Source organism: Octodon degus, unplaced genomic scaffold (genome assembly GCF_000260255.1).
Source record: "Octodon degus isolate 3935 unplaced genomic scaffold, OctDeg1.0 scaffold00015, whole genome shotgun sequence".
Classification (NCBI taxonomy): Eukaryota; Metazoa; Chordata; class Mammalia; order Rodentia; family Octodontidae; genus Octodon; species Octodon degus.
Genome location: NW_004524591.1, coordinates 35,051 through 48,635, shown reverse-complemented (window position 1 = coordinate 48,635; position 13,585 = coordinate 35,051). Strand labels below are relative to the sequence as shown.

Here is a 13,585-nt window from a genome sequence, read left to right as displayed (position 1 = left end):
AAAAAAAAAAAAAAAAAAAAACGGCACGGTTTGTGTTGGATGCAACCATTTATGTGCAAGTGGGGGAAATACAAGAAAAATATGCACATACATAACAAATATTTCTCAGAACCATGTGTGTTCAAAGTCGTCCCGCTTAGCAGGTCAGTGGGGAGAGTTTCCACTGATGATCATGAGGCTTCACCGCATGGGTTTGTGTTGCTGCTGAAATCAAGCAATGTGCCTCAAGTACTAAGAACATAGGAAACCAGGACCCATCCCAACCCATGTGCTGACCTGCGTAGGCAACTGCCTAGAACTCTGCTCCACTAGGAAAACCAGATGCTTAAAATGGGTTACCAGCATGGTATCCATAGGAATGAATGGGAGAGAAAACATCACTCTCCTCTGAACAGTAAGCTGTAAAGACACCAATTTTACAGATGCTTTGTATTAGAGACTGAATTAGTTGTCACTCTTGGCCTTGCCATTGAATTCACTTAAAAAAGTGACATTTTAGCCAGAGTTCTGTTTTTCACAGAATGAGGTAACAGGCATTGGAGTTCCCTGCTTCCCAAAGGAGCTGGTCCTCAGCTGTAACTTCTGTATAAAGAAGCCAATCTTAGAAAACATGCATCTCCAGTTCCTATGTACAACGAGTTGGAAAGTCACCAACTTCACGGATGCTTGCTCTTAGGACAATGAATGAATTGCCACTCTTGGTATAGTGAGGATTTGCCAATTATTTTGGTTACCACAGTGATGTTTTAGGCAGAGTTTTGTGTTTCTCTGTATGCAGGAACAGGCATTGGAGTGCCCTACTTCACAAAAAAGCTGGATCTTCACTGGCTCTTCTCCATTAAGAACTCACTGTAGGAAGCCAAATCATGGAGCTGAATCAATCATCTGTACAAGGAAAACTTGAGACTTACAATGAGTTACCAGCTGGCTTTATAGGGAAGAATTGGGATAGAAAACATCCTTCAGTTCCTCTGCACAACAAGCTGTAAAGTCACCAACCACATGGATGCTTTCTTTTAGGAGACTGAATGAATTGCCACCCTTGGCATAGTGGGGATTTTTGAATTACTTTTTTTTTTTAGTAAAGTGATGTTTTAGCACACTTCGGTGTTTCACTGAATGCTGGAATAGGCATAGGAGTGCCCTGCTGCCCAAAGAAGTTTGAGCTTAACTGGCTCCTCTACCTTAAGAACTCACTCAGAAACACCAATCATGAAGCGGAAACAATCAGCTCTACTAGGTTACTTTGATGCTAAGAAAGTGTTACCAGCTTGGTTCCAATATGAATGAATGTGAGAAAATACACATCTCCAGTTTCTCTGCACCTCCAGGTGGAAAGTCACAAACTTCACGGATGCTTTTTCTTAGGTGACAGAATGAGATGCCACTCTTGCAATAGTTGAGTTTTGTTAATTACTTCGGTTACCAGTGTGACATTTTAGCCAGAGTTCAGTGTTTTGCTACATGTGAGAACAGGCAATGAAGTGTCCTGCTTCCAAAAGAAGTTGCACCTTGGTTGCTATTTCTCCTTAAAGAACTCACCCTTAGAAACACAAATCTTGGAAGAGAACCAGCTGTACTAGGAATCCAGGATGCTTAGAACATGTTATCAGTTTGGTTCCCATAGGAAGGAATGTGAGAGAAAACTTCCTTCTCCAGTTCCTCTGTAAAATGAGCAGGAAAGTCACCAACTTCATGGATGCTTTCTTTTAGGAGACAGAATGAATTGCCACCCTTGGCATAGTGAGACTTTGTGAATTACTTCGGTTATCAAAGTGATATTTTAGCCAGAGCTCTGTTTCTCCCTGTACGTAGGAACAAGAATACTAGTGCCCTGCTTCCCAAAGAAGCTGTAGCTTAGCTGGCTCTTCTCTGTAAAGGACTTCCTCTGAGAAACATAAATCATAGAGCAGTAAATATCAGCTCTTTTAGGAAACTTGGATGCTTAGAACATTTGACAAGCACAGTTGCCATAGGAATAAATGGGAGGGGAAACATACTTCTCCACTTCCTCCGTAAAATGAGTTGCAAAGTCACCAACTTCCTGGATGGTTTCTTGTAGGAGACTGAATGAGTTGCCACTCTTGGCATACTGGGACTTTTCAAGTTATTTCGGTAACCAAAGTGACATTTTAGGCAAAGTTTTGTGTTTCACTGTATATGGGAGCATGCATCAGAGTGCCCTGCTTCCCAAAGAAGCTGGAGGCTAGCTGGCTCTTCTCCATTAAGAATAGTCTTAGAAACATAACTCATGGAGCAGAATCAATCATCTCTACTAAGAAACCTGGATCTTAGACATGTTACCAGGTGGGTTCCCATTTGAATGAATGGGAGAGAAAACATCCTTCACTTCCTCTGCATAATAATCTTCTTGTCATAGTGGAGCTTTGCAAATTACTTCAGTTACTAAAGTGACATTTTAGCCAGAGATCTTTGTTTTGCTCCATTTAGATACTAGAATTGGAGTGCCCTGCTTCCCAAAGAAGCTGACGTTTAGCAGGCTCTCTCTATTAAGAACTCACTGTTAGAAACACAAATCGTGGAGCAGAAACCATCAGCTCTACTAGGAAACCTGGATGCTTAGAACGTGTTACCAGCTCGGGGCCCAGAGAAAAAAGGAAAGAAAACATTCTTCTCCAGTTCCTCTACACAGTGTGGTAGAAAGTCAGCAATTTCATGAAAGCTTTCTCTTAGGAGACTGAATTATTTCCGACACTTGGTATGGTGGGGCTCTGTTCGGTTACCAAAGTGACGTTTTAGCCAGAGTTCTGGGTTTTGCTGTATGTGTTAACTGCTTCTCAAAAATGTGGAGTTTATCTGGATATTACCTGGAAAGAACTCACTCTGAGAAACAAAAATCATGGAGCAGAAACAATCAGCTGTATTAGGAACACTGGATGCCTAGAATGGGTTACAGCTTGGTTCCCATTGGAATGAATGGGAGAGAAAACATCCGTCTCCAGTTCCTCTGACAATGAGCTGGAAAGTCACCAACTTCAGGGGTGCTTTCCTTAGGTGACTGAATGAGTTGCCACTATTGGCATAGTAGGTCTTTGCCATTATTTTGGCTATCAATTTGATGCTTTAGCCAGTGTTCTGTTTCACGGTATGCATGAAGAGGCATTGGAGTGCCATGCTTCCCAAAGAATCTCAAGCTTAGCTAGCTCTTCTCCAGGTTCTCTTCAGAAGGAGCTGGAAAGTCACAAACTTCACGGATACTTTTTGTAGGAGACTGAATGATTGACACTCTTGGCACAGTGGGTCTTTGTGAATTAGTTCGGTTACCAAAGTGATGTTTTACCCAGAGTTCTGTGTTTCTCTGTGTGGGAACAGGCTTTGGAGTGCCCTGCTTCTCAGAGTGGTTTGTGATTAGCTGGCTCTTCACTGTCAAGAACTCACTCTTAGAAACACAAATCATGGAGCAGGAACAAGCAGACTTGCTTACAGAACTAGAGTCTTTAAACATATTTCTGCCTCTGTTCTCATAGGAATGAAAACAAGAGAAAACACTCCTACACTTTCTCTGCATAAGGAACTGAAATGTCACAAACTTTATGGAACCTTTTCCTTAGGAGAGTGAATTAATTGCTACTCTTGGCATAGTGCGACTTTGAGAATTACTTCAGTTACCAAAGTGACGTTTTACCCAGACTTTTGTGATTCACTGTATGCAGGAACAAGCATTGGAGTGCATGCTTCCCAAAGAAGCTGGAGCTTTGCTAGCTCTTCTTTAAGACCTCACTCTTAGAAACACAAGTCATTGTGCAGAAACATGCAATTCTAATTAGGGAATGGAGTCTTCAAACGTGTTTGTGCCTCTGGCTCTTCTCCATCAAGAACTCAGTCTTAGAAACTCAATCATAGAGCCGAAATAATCAGACCTACTAAAAAACATAGATGCTTGGAACATGTTACCAACTCGGATCCCATAGGAACGAATGGGAGAGAAAATATTTTTCTCCAGGTCCTCTGCACACCGAGGTAGAAGTCATCCACTTCACAAATGCTTTCTCTTAAGAAACTGAAGAACCCAACTTGGCATAGTTGGGTTTTGTGAATTACTTCAGTTACCACAGTTTAGTGTTTATCTGCAAGCCGAAACAGACATTGGACTGCTCTGCTTCTGAAAGAAGCTGGAGCTCAGCTGGCTCTTCTCTGTTAAGAACTCACTCTTAGAAGCTCAAATCATTCAGCAGAAAAGATCACCTCTGCTAGGAAACCTCAATTCTTAGGATGTGATACCAGCTCATTTCCCATAGGCATGAATGGAAGGAAAAACATCATCTGTTTCTCTGCACTATGAGATGAAAAACCACTGCCTTCAAGGATGCTTTCCTTTAGGGGACTGCATGAGTTGTCACTCGATAGAGTGATGCTTTGTGAATTACTTTGATTACCAAAGTGATGTTTTAGCCACAGTTCTGTGTTTCTCTATATGCAGGAACTGGCATTGCAGTGCTCTGCCTCCAGAAACTGGAGTTTAATTTGGTTTTCTCCATGAAGAACTCTTAGAAGCACAATTCATGGTTGAGAAATAATCAGCCCTGCTAGGAAACCTGTATGTTTAGAAATCATTACCAGATCAGTTCCTATAGGAATGAATGGGTGAGAAAACAACCTTCTCCAGTATCGCTGCACAATGAGACAGAAAGTCATCAACTTCACAGATGTGTTATTTTTGGAAAGTGAATGAGTTGCCATTGTTAACATGGTGACGCTCTGAGAATTACTTTTGTTACCAAAGTGGGGTTTTAGTCAGAGCTCTGTGTTTCACTGTATGTGGAAATTGGCTCTGGAGTTCCCCGCTTCTTAAAGAAGCTGGAGCACAGCTGGCTGTTATCATTGAAAACTCACTATTGGAAACACAAATCATAGAGCAGAAACAGTAAGGTCTACCAGGAAACCTGGATGCTTAGAACATGTTTTCTTCTCCATTCCCATAGTAATGAATGGAAGGGAAACTATATTTATCCAGTTCTTCTCACAACGAGATGGAAAGTTTCCACTTTCATGGATGCTTTCTCTTAAGAGACTGAATAAGGGGCATCTATTCGCATTTTTGTGGGGATTTCCAAATTACTTCTGATAATAAAGTGATGTTTTAGTCAGAGTTCTGTGTTTTGCTGTGTGCGGGAACAGACATTGGAGTGTCCTGCTTTCCAAAGAAGATGGAGCTTAGCTCACACTTCTCAGGGAAGAATTCACTCCTTGAAACACAAATCATGACGCAGAAACAATCAGCTTTTCTAGGACACCTAGATGCTAAGAACTTGATACAAGCCCGGATCCCATAGGATATAATAAGAGAGAAAATATCCTTCTCTCATTCCATTTCACAACAAGCTGGAAAGTAACCTACTTCAAGCATACTTTCTCTTAGGAGCTTGAATGTGTTGCAGCTCTTGGCATATGTGCCTTACGATATACTTCAGTGACCAAAGAACCAGAGTTCTTTTTTTCCCGGTATGAGTGAACAGGCATTTGAGTGCCCCGCTTTCCAAAGAAGCTGGAGTTTAGCTGGCCGTTCTCCGTTAAGAACACACTCTTAGCAACGCAAATCATGGAGCAGAAACAATCAGCTCCACTAGGAAATGTGGACATTTTAAACTTGTCACCATCTCGGTTCCCATAGAAATGATTGGGAGAGAAATCATGTGTCTCCAGTTCGTCTGCAAAACTAACTGGAAAGTCAACAACTTAAGGTATGCTTTCTTTTAGGAGCCTGAATGAGCTGCCGATCTTGATATAGTGCAGTTTTGCGAATTACTTCGTTACCAAAGTGATGTTTTTGGCAGAGTTCTGTGCTTTGGTGTATGCGGGAAACAGCATTGGAGTGCCCTGCTTCCCAAGGAAGCTGGAGTTTAGCTAGCTCGTCACTTAAGAACTCACTCTTACAAACACAAATCATGGAGCAGTAACAATCAGATATAGTAGGAAACCTCCATGCTTAAAATGTGTTACTTGCTTGGTCCCCATAGGAATGAATTTGAGAGAAAATATCCCTGTGCCCTTCATCTGCGTAATAAGCTTGAAAGTCACCAACTTCAAGGGTGCTTTTTCTTTGAAGAATGAATGAAATGCCACTCTTGGCATAGTGGGGATTTCCGTATTACTTCTTTTATTTTTTCAGTCCTCAAATATCTTTTATAGTGACATTTCAAGTCACTATACAGTTACTTTTGTGAAAACACTGCCTACCTTGTCTAGTACAAAAAAGCCATAAAAATTGTTTCAGGAATGTAGAGAAATATCCAACTTAAATAGCAAAAATGGGCATTATAATTACTGCTGCACTGAAGTCATTTCTGCATTTCTCTTATTTCTTAAATAACTATATTGTCTGATAAGACATAAAGAGCAATTATGAAAAACAGACATTTACATATACAAGTAAAGTCTTATTGAGAATATCCTGTTGGCATTGGATAGCTAATCATAGGTGCAGCTGCAGTAGCAGTATATGCATATGCCTGTTGATTCCTACCATTGTGCCAATTTGCAATATTACTTCCATACTGCTGAGTGTTATCATAACCATTCTAGCAAGTCCCTGTTGGATTACCAGTCCTAAATCTGGTCTGTATACCAGCACAGACAAAATTACTTCCAAAGCTCCCATTGGTGTAATTTGCAGCGCCGTAAACACCATTCTGAGATTTTTGCCCCAAAATCTCTCTTAAGCAGTCTAGAGTAACCTCTGTGATAGTTTTCCCTGTCTCTAAAGGTATTATATCCACTCCTTTTGCCTGCAGAGTATCTGTCCCGGTGATCATCATGCCTCCTTTATCCCTGGAATGACCTGATAGTCAACCAACTGAAGCAACTTGGGATTAATTGCTTGATTAGCCTCACAAAGCACAGAAATAAGGTCGCTCACTTGCTTTATGTTATTAGGTGTAAAGAAAGTGTATGCTGTGCCTGTTTTGGTACTGCGAGCAGTTCTTCCAATTCGATGAATATAATCCTCTGAGGGGTTAGGATAGTAATAATTGATGAAAATTTTACATCTTCTACATCTAGCCCTCTGAAGGCCACATCTGTAGCAATTGGATGCTTTCCATGTTTGAATTCATTTAAAACCCAGTCACATTCCTGTTGCGTCTTGTCACCATGGATACCTATGGCAGGCCACCCATCTCTCCTCATTTTTCTGGTAATCTCATCATATCTTCTTTGTGTTTCAACAAAAACAATGGTTTTATTATCCTTCTCACTCATGATCTCTTCCATTAGACGAATAAGACTTTCATCCTTCTCTACATCATGACACATCCACTATATGAAGAATGTGAAGTGCCCTGAAGGCATTTGAGGAAAAAAAAAGAATGCTGTGGTTTGCACTTAGCTCCAGTGCACCAATGTTTATATGAATATAGTCTAAGGAAATCTTCAGCAAGCTGTCTCACTTCTTATGGCCAAGTTGCACTCCACAATAAGGTTTGTCTATCAGGTCTTATCTGATCCATAATCTTCCTTATTTGGGATTCAAAGCCTATATCAAACATTCTATCTGCTTCATCAAGGACAAGATTGGGTGTTCTTCTGAGTCTGGTTTTTCCACATTCTAAAAAGTCAGTCAGTCTCCCAGGTGTTGCCATACAGATTTCCACACCTCTCTCCAAATCACATATCTGCGGTCCCTTGGGAGCATCATCATAGATGCAGGTGGACTTTAAATGACAAGCTCTGCAGTATTCAGCAGATACTTGCTGCACCTGCTGGGTCAGTTCCTGAGTTGGTGCCAGCACCAAAAAATTAGGCCCACCTCTCTCCAGGAATGGCTGATGATTGATGTAGACAATGGCAAGCAATAAGTAAGACAGTATTTTCCCAGATCCAGTCTGGACCAATCCAACCATATCCAATCCATTTAGAGAAACTGGCCATCCCTGAACTTGAATAGCAGTGGGTTCAGTAAAATTCTGCCTTGCAATTACATGCATGATATTTGCAGGGAAGTTTGCTTCATAGAAATTCAAAACTGGCTTTGGACAGTTGTGACTTCTAACTGTAATTTGCTTGCTTCTTCTGTATGTCTCCACCTCTTGTGCTTTGCATTGAGCCAAATCTGGGTGTTCTTGATAAAAATTCTCAAATTTGGGCAGTTCATCAAGATTCCACTTCTTCACTAGTTTCTCCCCAGGTTTTCCAAATTTCTTTCCAGGAAGAGGACCTGCTCTACTCCCAATCGAGGTGCCCCAAACCATCAATCCCAGTCATGGCCACGGTCACTCGTTACTCGATATGGCACCAATGGTTGTGGTTGGTGGGGAATGAAGTGAAGAGAATTGAGAGCGGTGAGTCATATAAAGTGGACTTTGCATCAGCGAAGACTTTCAGGGGTGGCTATGGTGGAGGGAATGTGATGACAAGAGCCAGAGCTATGCAACCAGAGGCTGGCAGTAATGAATGAGGTGCGAATTACTTCTGATAATAAAGTGATGTGTTAACTGTACTTCCGATTTGATTTGAAACTGTCTCATTGCTTTCTGTTTATCAATAAAATTTTGAAAAAAAAGAAAGAGACTGTGGAAGGAAAAAAATAAATAAAAATAAAAATAAAGTGATGTGTTAGAATTTTGAGATTCACTGTGTGTGGGACAGTGAATGGAGTGCCCTGCTTCACAAAGAAGCTGCAGATTAACTGGCTCTTCTTCTTTAAGAACTCACTCTTAGAAGCACAAATCATGGAGCAGAAACAATCAGCTTTGCTAGAAAACCTGGATGCTTAGAATGGGTTACCAGCTCAAGTCCCATAGGAATGAGTGGGAGAGAAAGCATCCTTTTCCAGATTCTCTAAACAATGAGAGAGAAGTAACCAAATTAAGGGATGCTTTCTCTTTGGAGCCTGAATGAGTTGCCACTCTTGGCATAGTGGGGATTTGCGAATTACTTCGGTTACCAAAGTGGGGTTTTAGCAGAGTTCTGTGTTTTGCTGTATGTGGGAATAGACATTGGAGTGCCTGCTCCCAAAGAACCAGGAGCTTAGCTGGCTCTTCAGCCTTAAGAAATTCTGAGAAACACAATTTATGGAGAAGAAATAATTACAAGGAAACCTAGATGGTTAGAAAGTGTCCCCAGCTTGCTTCCCATAGTAATAATGAGAGAGAAAAAAATCCTTCTGAGTTCCCCTGCACAATGAGCTAGAAAGTCACCATCCTCATGGATGCTTTCTCTTAGGAGACTGAATGAGTTGCCACTTTTGGCATAGTGGGGCTTTGTGAATTATGTCAGTTACCAAAGTGACATTTCAGCCAGAGTTCTGTGTTTCACTGTATGCACCAACAGGCATTGTAGTGCCCTGTTTCTCAAAGAATCTGGAGCTTAGCTGGCTCTTCTTCATTAAGAACTCACTCTTAGAAATACAAATCATGGAGCAGAGACAGGCAGCTCTTCTTGGAAACCTAGATCTTAGAACGTGTTTTCCTCTCAGTTCCCATAGGAATATATGAGAGGGAAAACATCCTTCTCTCGTTGCTCTGCAGTACGAGCTGAAAAATCACCAACTTCACGGATGCTTTCTCTAAGGAGACAGAATTTGTTCCCATTCTTGTGACTTTGCGAATTGCTTTGGTTACCAAAGCGAGGTTTTAGCCAGAGTACTATGTTTCACTGTATGCAGGAACAGGCATTGGAGTGCCCTGTTTCCCAAAGAATCTGAAGCTTAGTTTGCTCTTCTCCATTAAGAACTTAGTCTTAGAAAGGCAAATCATGGTGCAGAAACAATCAGCTCTACTAGGAAGCCTGAGTGCTTAGAATGGGTTTTCAAGCTCTGTTCGCATAGGAAGGAATGTGAGAGAAAGAAATCTTTTGCAGTTCTTGGGCACAAGGAGCTGCAAAGTCACCAACTTCAAGCATGTTTTCTTTTAGGAACCTAAATGAGTTGGCAATCTTGGCATAGTCAGGTTTTATGAATTACTTCGGTTACCACGTGATGTATTTGTCAGAGTTCTATGTTTTGCTGTATGCGGGAACAGACATTGCAGTGCCCTATTTCCCAAAGAAGCTGGAGCTTAGTTCTCTCTTCTCTGTTAAGAACTCACTGTTAGAAACACAAACCATAAAGGAGAAGGGATCAGCTCTGCTAGGAATCCTGGATGCTTAGAACGTGTTTCCATGGCAGTTCCCATAGGAATGAAAGGAAGGGGAAAATTCCATGTCCAGAACCTCTTCACACTGACTCAGAAAGTCACCAACTTCTCACGTGCTTTTCTTAGGGAACTGAATGACTTGCCACTCTAGGTATAGTGGGGTTTTGCAAATTACTGTGGTTACCTGATTGACGTTTTAGCCAGAGTTCTGTGTTTCGCTGTATGCTGGGACAGGGAATGGAGGTCCCTGCTTCCCAAGGAAGCTGGAACTTAGCTGGTTCTTCTCCTTTGAGAACTTACTCTTAGAAACGCAAATCATGCAGCAGAAATGATCAACTCTACTAGGAAACCCGGACACTTAGAATATGTTACCAGCTCAGTTTCCATAGGAATCTATGGAAGAGAAAACGTCACTCCAGTCCTCTGAACAATAAGCTGGAAAGTCACCAACTTGATTATTTCTCCTAGGAGCCTGAATGAGTTATTACTCTTGGCATATGGGGGCTTTCTCGATTACTTCGATTACCAAAGTGACATTTTAAAAGGAGGTCTGTGTTTCACAGGATGCGGGAACAGGCATTGGAGTGCCCTGTTCACAAAGAAGTTAGAGGTCAGCTGGATGCTCTCCATTAAGAACTCAGTTTTGGAAACACAATTCATGAAGCAGAAAGAAGCAGTTCTGCTAGGTAACCTGGATACTTAGAATGGTTTACCAGCTCTGCTTCCATAGGAATTAATGGGAGAGAAAACATCTTTCTCCAGTTACTCTACCCAATGAGCTTGCAATTCATGACAATCATGGATGATTTACATGACTACATGTGTTGCCACTCCTGGCATAGTGGGATTTTGCGAATTACTTTGGTTACCATCGTGATGTTTTAATCAGAGTTCTGAGTTTCACTGTATACAGGAATAGAAATGGAATAAGGGTTTTTTTTTCTTCCTCGAATGCCTTCAGGGCACTTTTGGCCAGCGGGAGAGTTGTGAGGTTCGAACTCCAGCAACCTGAGGCTGACAGCTTTGTGGAAGCAGCCACTTAAAGGACTGAGCTATGTATACAGGAATAGACACTGGAATTTCCTGTTTGCCAAAGAAGCTGGAGCTTACGTGTCTGTTCCCTGTTAAGTACGAACTCTCAGAAGAACAAATAATGCTTCAGAAACATCCAGCTGTACTGAAAAACGTAGCCCCTTAGAATATGTTAACAGCTCAGTTCCCATAGGAATGAATGGGAGAGCAAACATCCTTCTCCAGTTCCTCTGTACAATGAGCTGGAAAGTTCACCAATGTCATGAATTATTACTCTTAGGAGACTGAATGTGTTGCTACTCTTGGTATATGGGACTTTGTGAATTTCTTAGGTTACCAAAGTGACGTTTTAACCAGAGTTCTGTGTTTTGCTGTGTGCGGGAACATGCTTTGGATTGCCTGGTTTCGGAAGATCCTGGAGTTTACCTGGCTCTTCTCCATTAAGACTCACTCTTAGAAACACAAATCATGGCACAGAATCAATCAGCTTTGCTAGGAAACCTGGATGTTTAGAATGGTTGCCTGTTCGTTTCCTCTAGGAATGCACCGGAGTGATAACATCCTTCTCCTCTTCCTCTGCACAACTACCTGGAAAGTCACAAACTTCATGAGTGCTTTACAGGACGCTGAATGAGTTGGCACTCTTGGCATAGTGGGGCCTTGTGAATTACTTCAGTTACTCAAGTGACATTTTAACCAGAATTCTGTGTGTCGTTGTATGCAGAAACGGAATTTGGAGTGCTCTCTTTCTCAAAGAAGCTGGAGCTTAGCTGGCTCGTCACCCTCAAGAACTCACTCTTAGAGACACAAATCATGGAGATGAACCAATCAGCTCTTCTAGGAAACCTGGATGCTTAGAACCTGTTACCAGCTCGGTTTTCATAGGAATGAATGGGAGAAAAAACTACCTTCTCCAGTTCCTCTATACAATGAGCCTGAAATTCACCAAATTAATGGATTTTTCTTTTTTTCTTTCTTTTTTTTTTTACATTTTTTCTTTCTTTCTTTTTTTTTTTCAACAAATAATACACTGCATATATTCTTCTTAGTGGTTAATTGCTGTACAAGATGCGGACTTGTGATCCTATTTACAAACACCATTAGAACAAATTATTCCAGTCATTAAGACAATGCAACTATATATCTACCCCAACCACTTTGAATACACAGATACAGAATGGACATTCATCGGTGTACCCCATTTTTCCTAAGTTCCGTTACTGAATATTATAGGTGTGTAAACTCAGCAAAATATTCTAAAAGAGTCCAGTAGCCCATAATAGCGTTGGGTCTTCTGTTTAACTGACAATGTCAGAAATTATTGACCTGAGTCCCCCACAGCTCAACATAACAACATTGCTTTACTTCCTATATTTCGTCTTCATACTTTTCTACTGGATGGTTAAGACCAAGGTAAAGCAGGACCTATGCAACAAGAGCTGTAGCTTTTTGGTCTGAGAAGGTCAGTGAAATGCCCTCAGGATTTATCCTGAGATCCTGTACCTCAGATTGTAGAACCTTTGTCAGTGTCAGCCATGTGGACGAGTCACGGCCAATGCTTGTCCAATGTGCTCTCTGTGAAAGCCTGAGAGAGTGTCTTCTCCCCATGTGACTCTCCTTAGGCACACTCTACGCCATCAATCACTTTCCTCTTTGGTCCCATAATCTTCTTGATCAGAAAATTTGGGACACTACCGAGGTACATGACGTTACAGTACAAGTTCTCATATGTCCTGAGTCTTAATTGAACTTAGAAGGCTAGGGCCAAAATGTTGGCTTTCCTTGTAGCCCTCCTTTTTCTCTAATTTTGGTCTGCAAACTTAGGATGTTAACCATCCAGAATACAAGCTTATTGTTAGGATTTTTCTTAAGAGCCTGAATGCATTGTCACCATTGGGCAGCTGGGCATTCCTAAGCCTGTTCCCGTATCTGGTGAAAAACTGAACTTCGGATTCAAAATTAATTTGGCTACCCCAGAAATTCACCTTATTCAGCATGCCAGTCTCCTCAGAAAAAGTATACCTGAAGATCTAGCCTTCCAAGGCGGGAGGAACGGCAGCAGTCGAGCTGCACATCTCCGCGAAGCTCCCGTGCACCTCAAACCGCAGCCTCCGCACGAGCCCCACGCGCCGCCAAGATGCCTAAGAGGAAGGTCAGCTCGGCCAAAGGGGCGGCGAAGGAGGAGCCCAAGAGGAGATCGGCGAGATTGTCGGCTAAACCTGTTCCAGCTAAAGTAGAAACGAAGCCAAAAAATGCAGCCGGAAAGAATAAATCTTCAGACAAAAAAGTGCAAGCAAAAGGGAAAAGGGGAACCAAGGGAAAACAGGCTGAAGTGGCTAATCAAGAAACTCAGGAAGATTTACCTGAGAAAATGGAGAAACTAAAAATGAGGACAGTGCAGCTTCTGATGAAGCAGAAGAAAAAGAAGCCAAGTCTGATTAATCACACACCATGTCTTATCA

At 41.7% G+C, this 13,585-nt stretch overlaps 1 protein-coding gene and 2 pseudogenes across 1 annotated transcript in view; 1 reads left to right on the top strand and 2 right to left on the bottom strand.

Moving 5' to 3' along the window:
- The window catches only part of LOC101575378 (CDKN2A-interacting protein-like), a 20,872-nt gene that overhangs the window by 4,350 nt on the left and 2,937 nt on the right, over window positions 1–13,585 (bottom strand).
- On the bottom strand, window positions 6,399–8,206 carry LOC101573799 (annotated as a pseudogene).
- LOC105741548 lies at window positions 13,261–13,579 on the top strand (annotated as a pseudogene).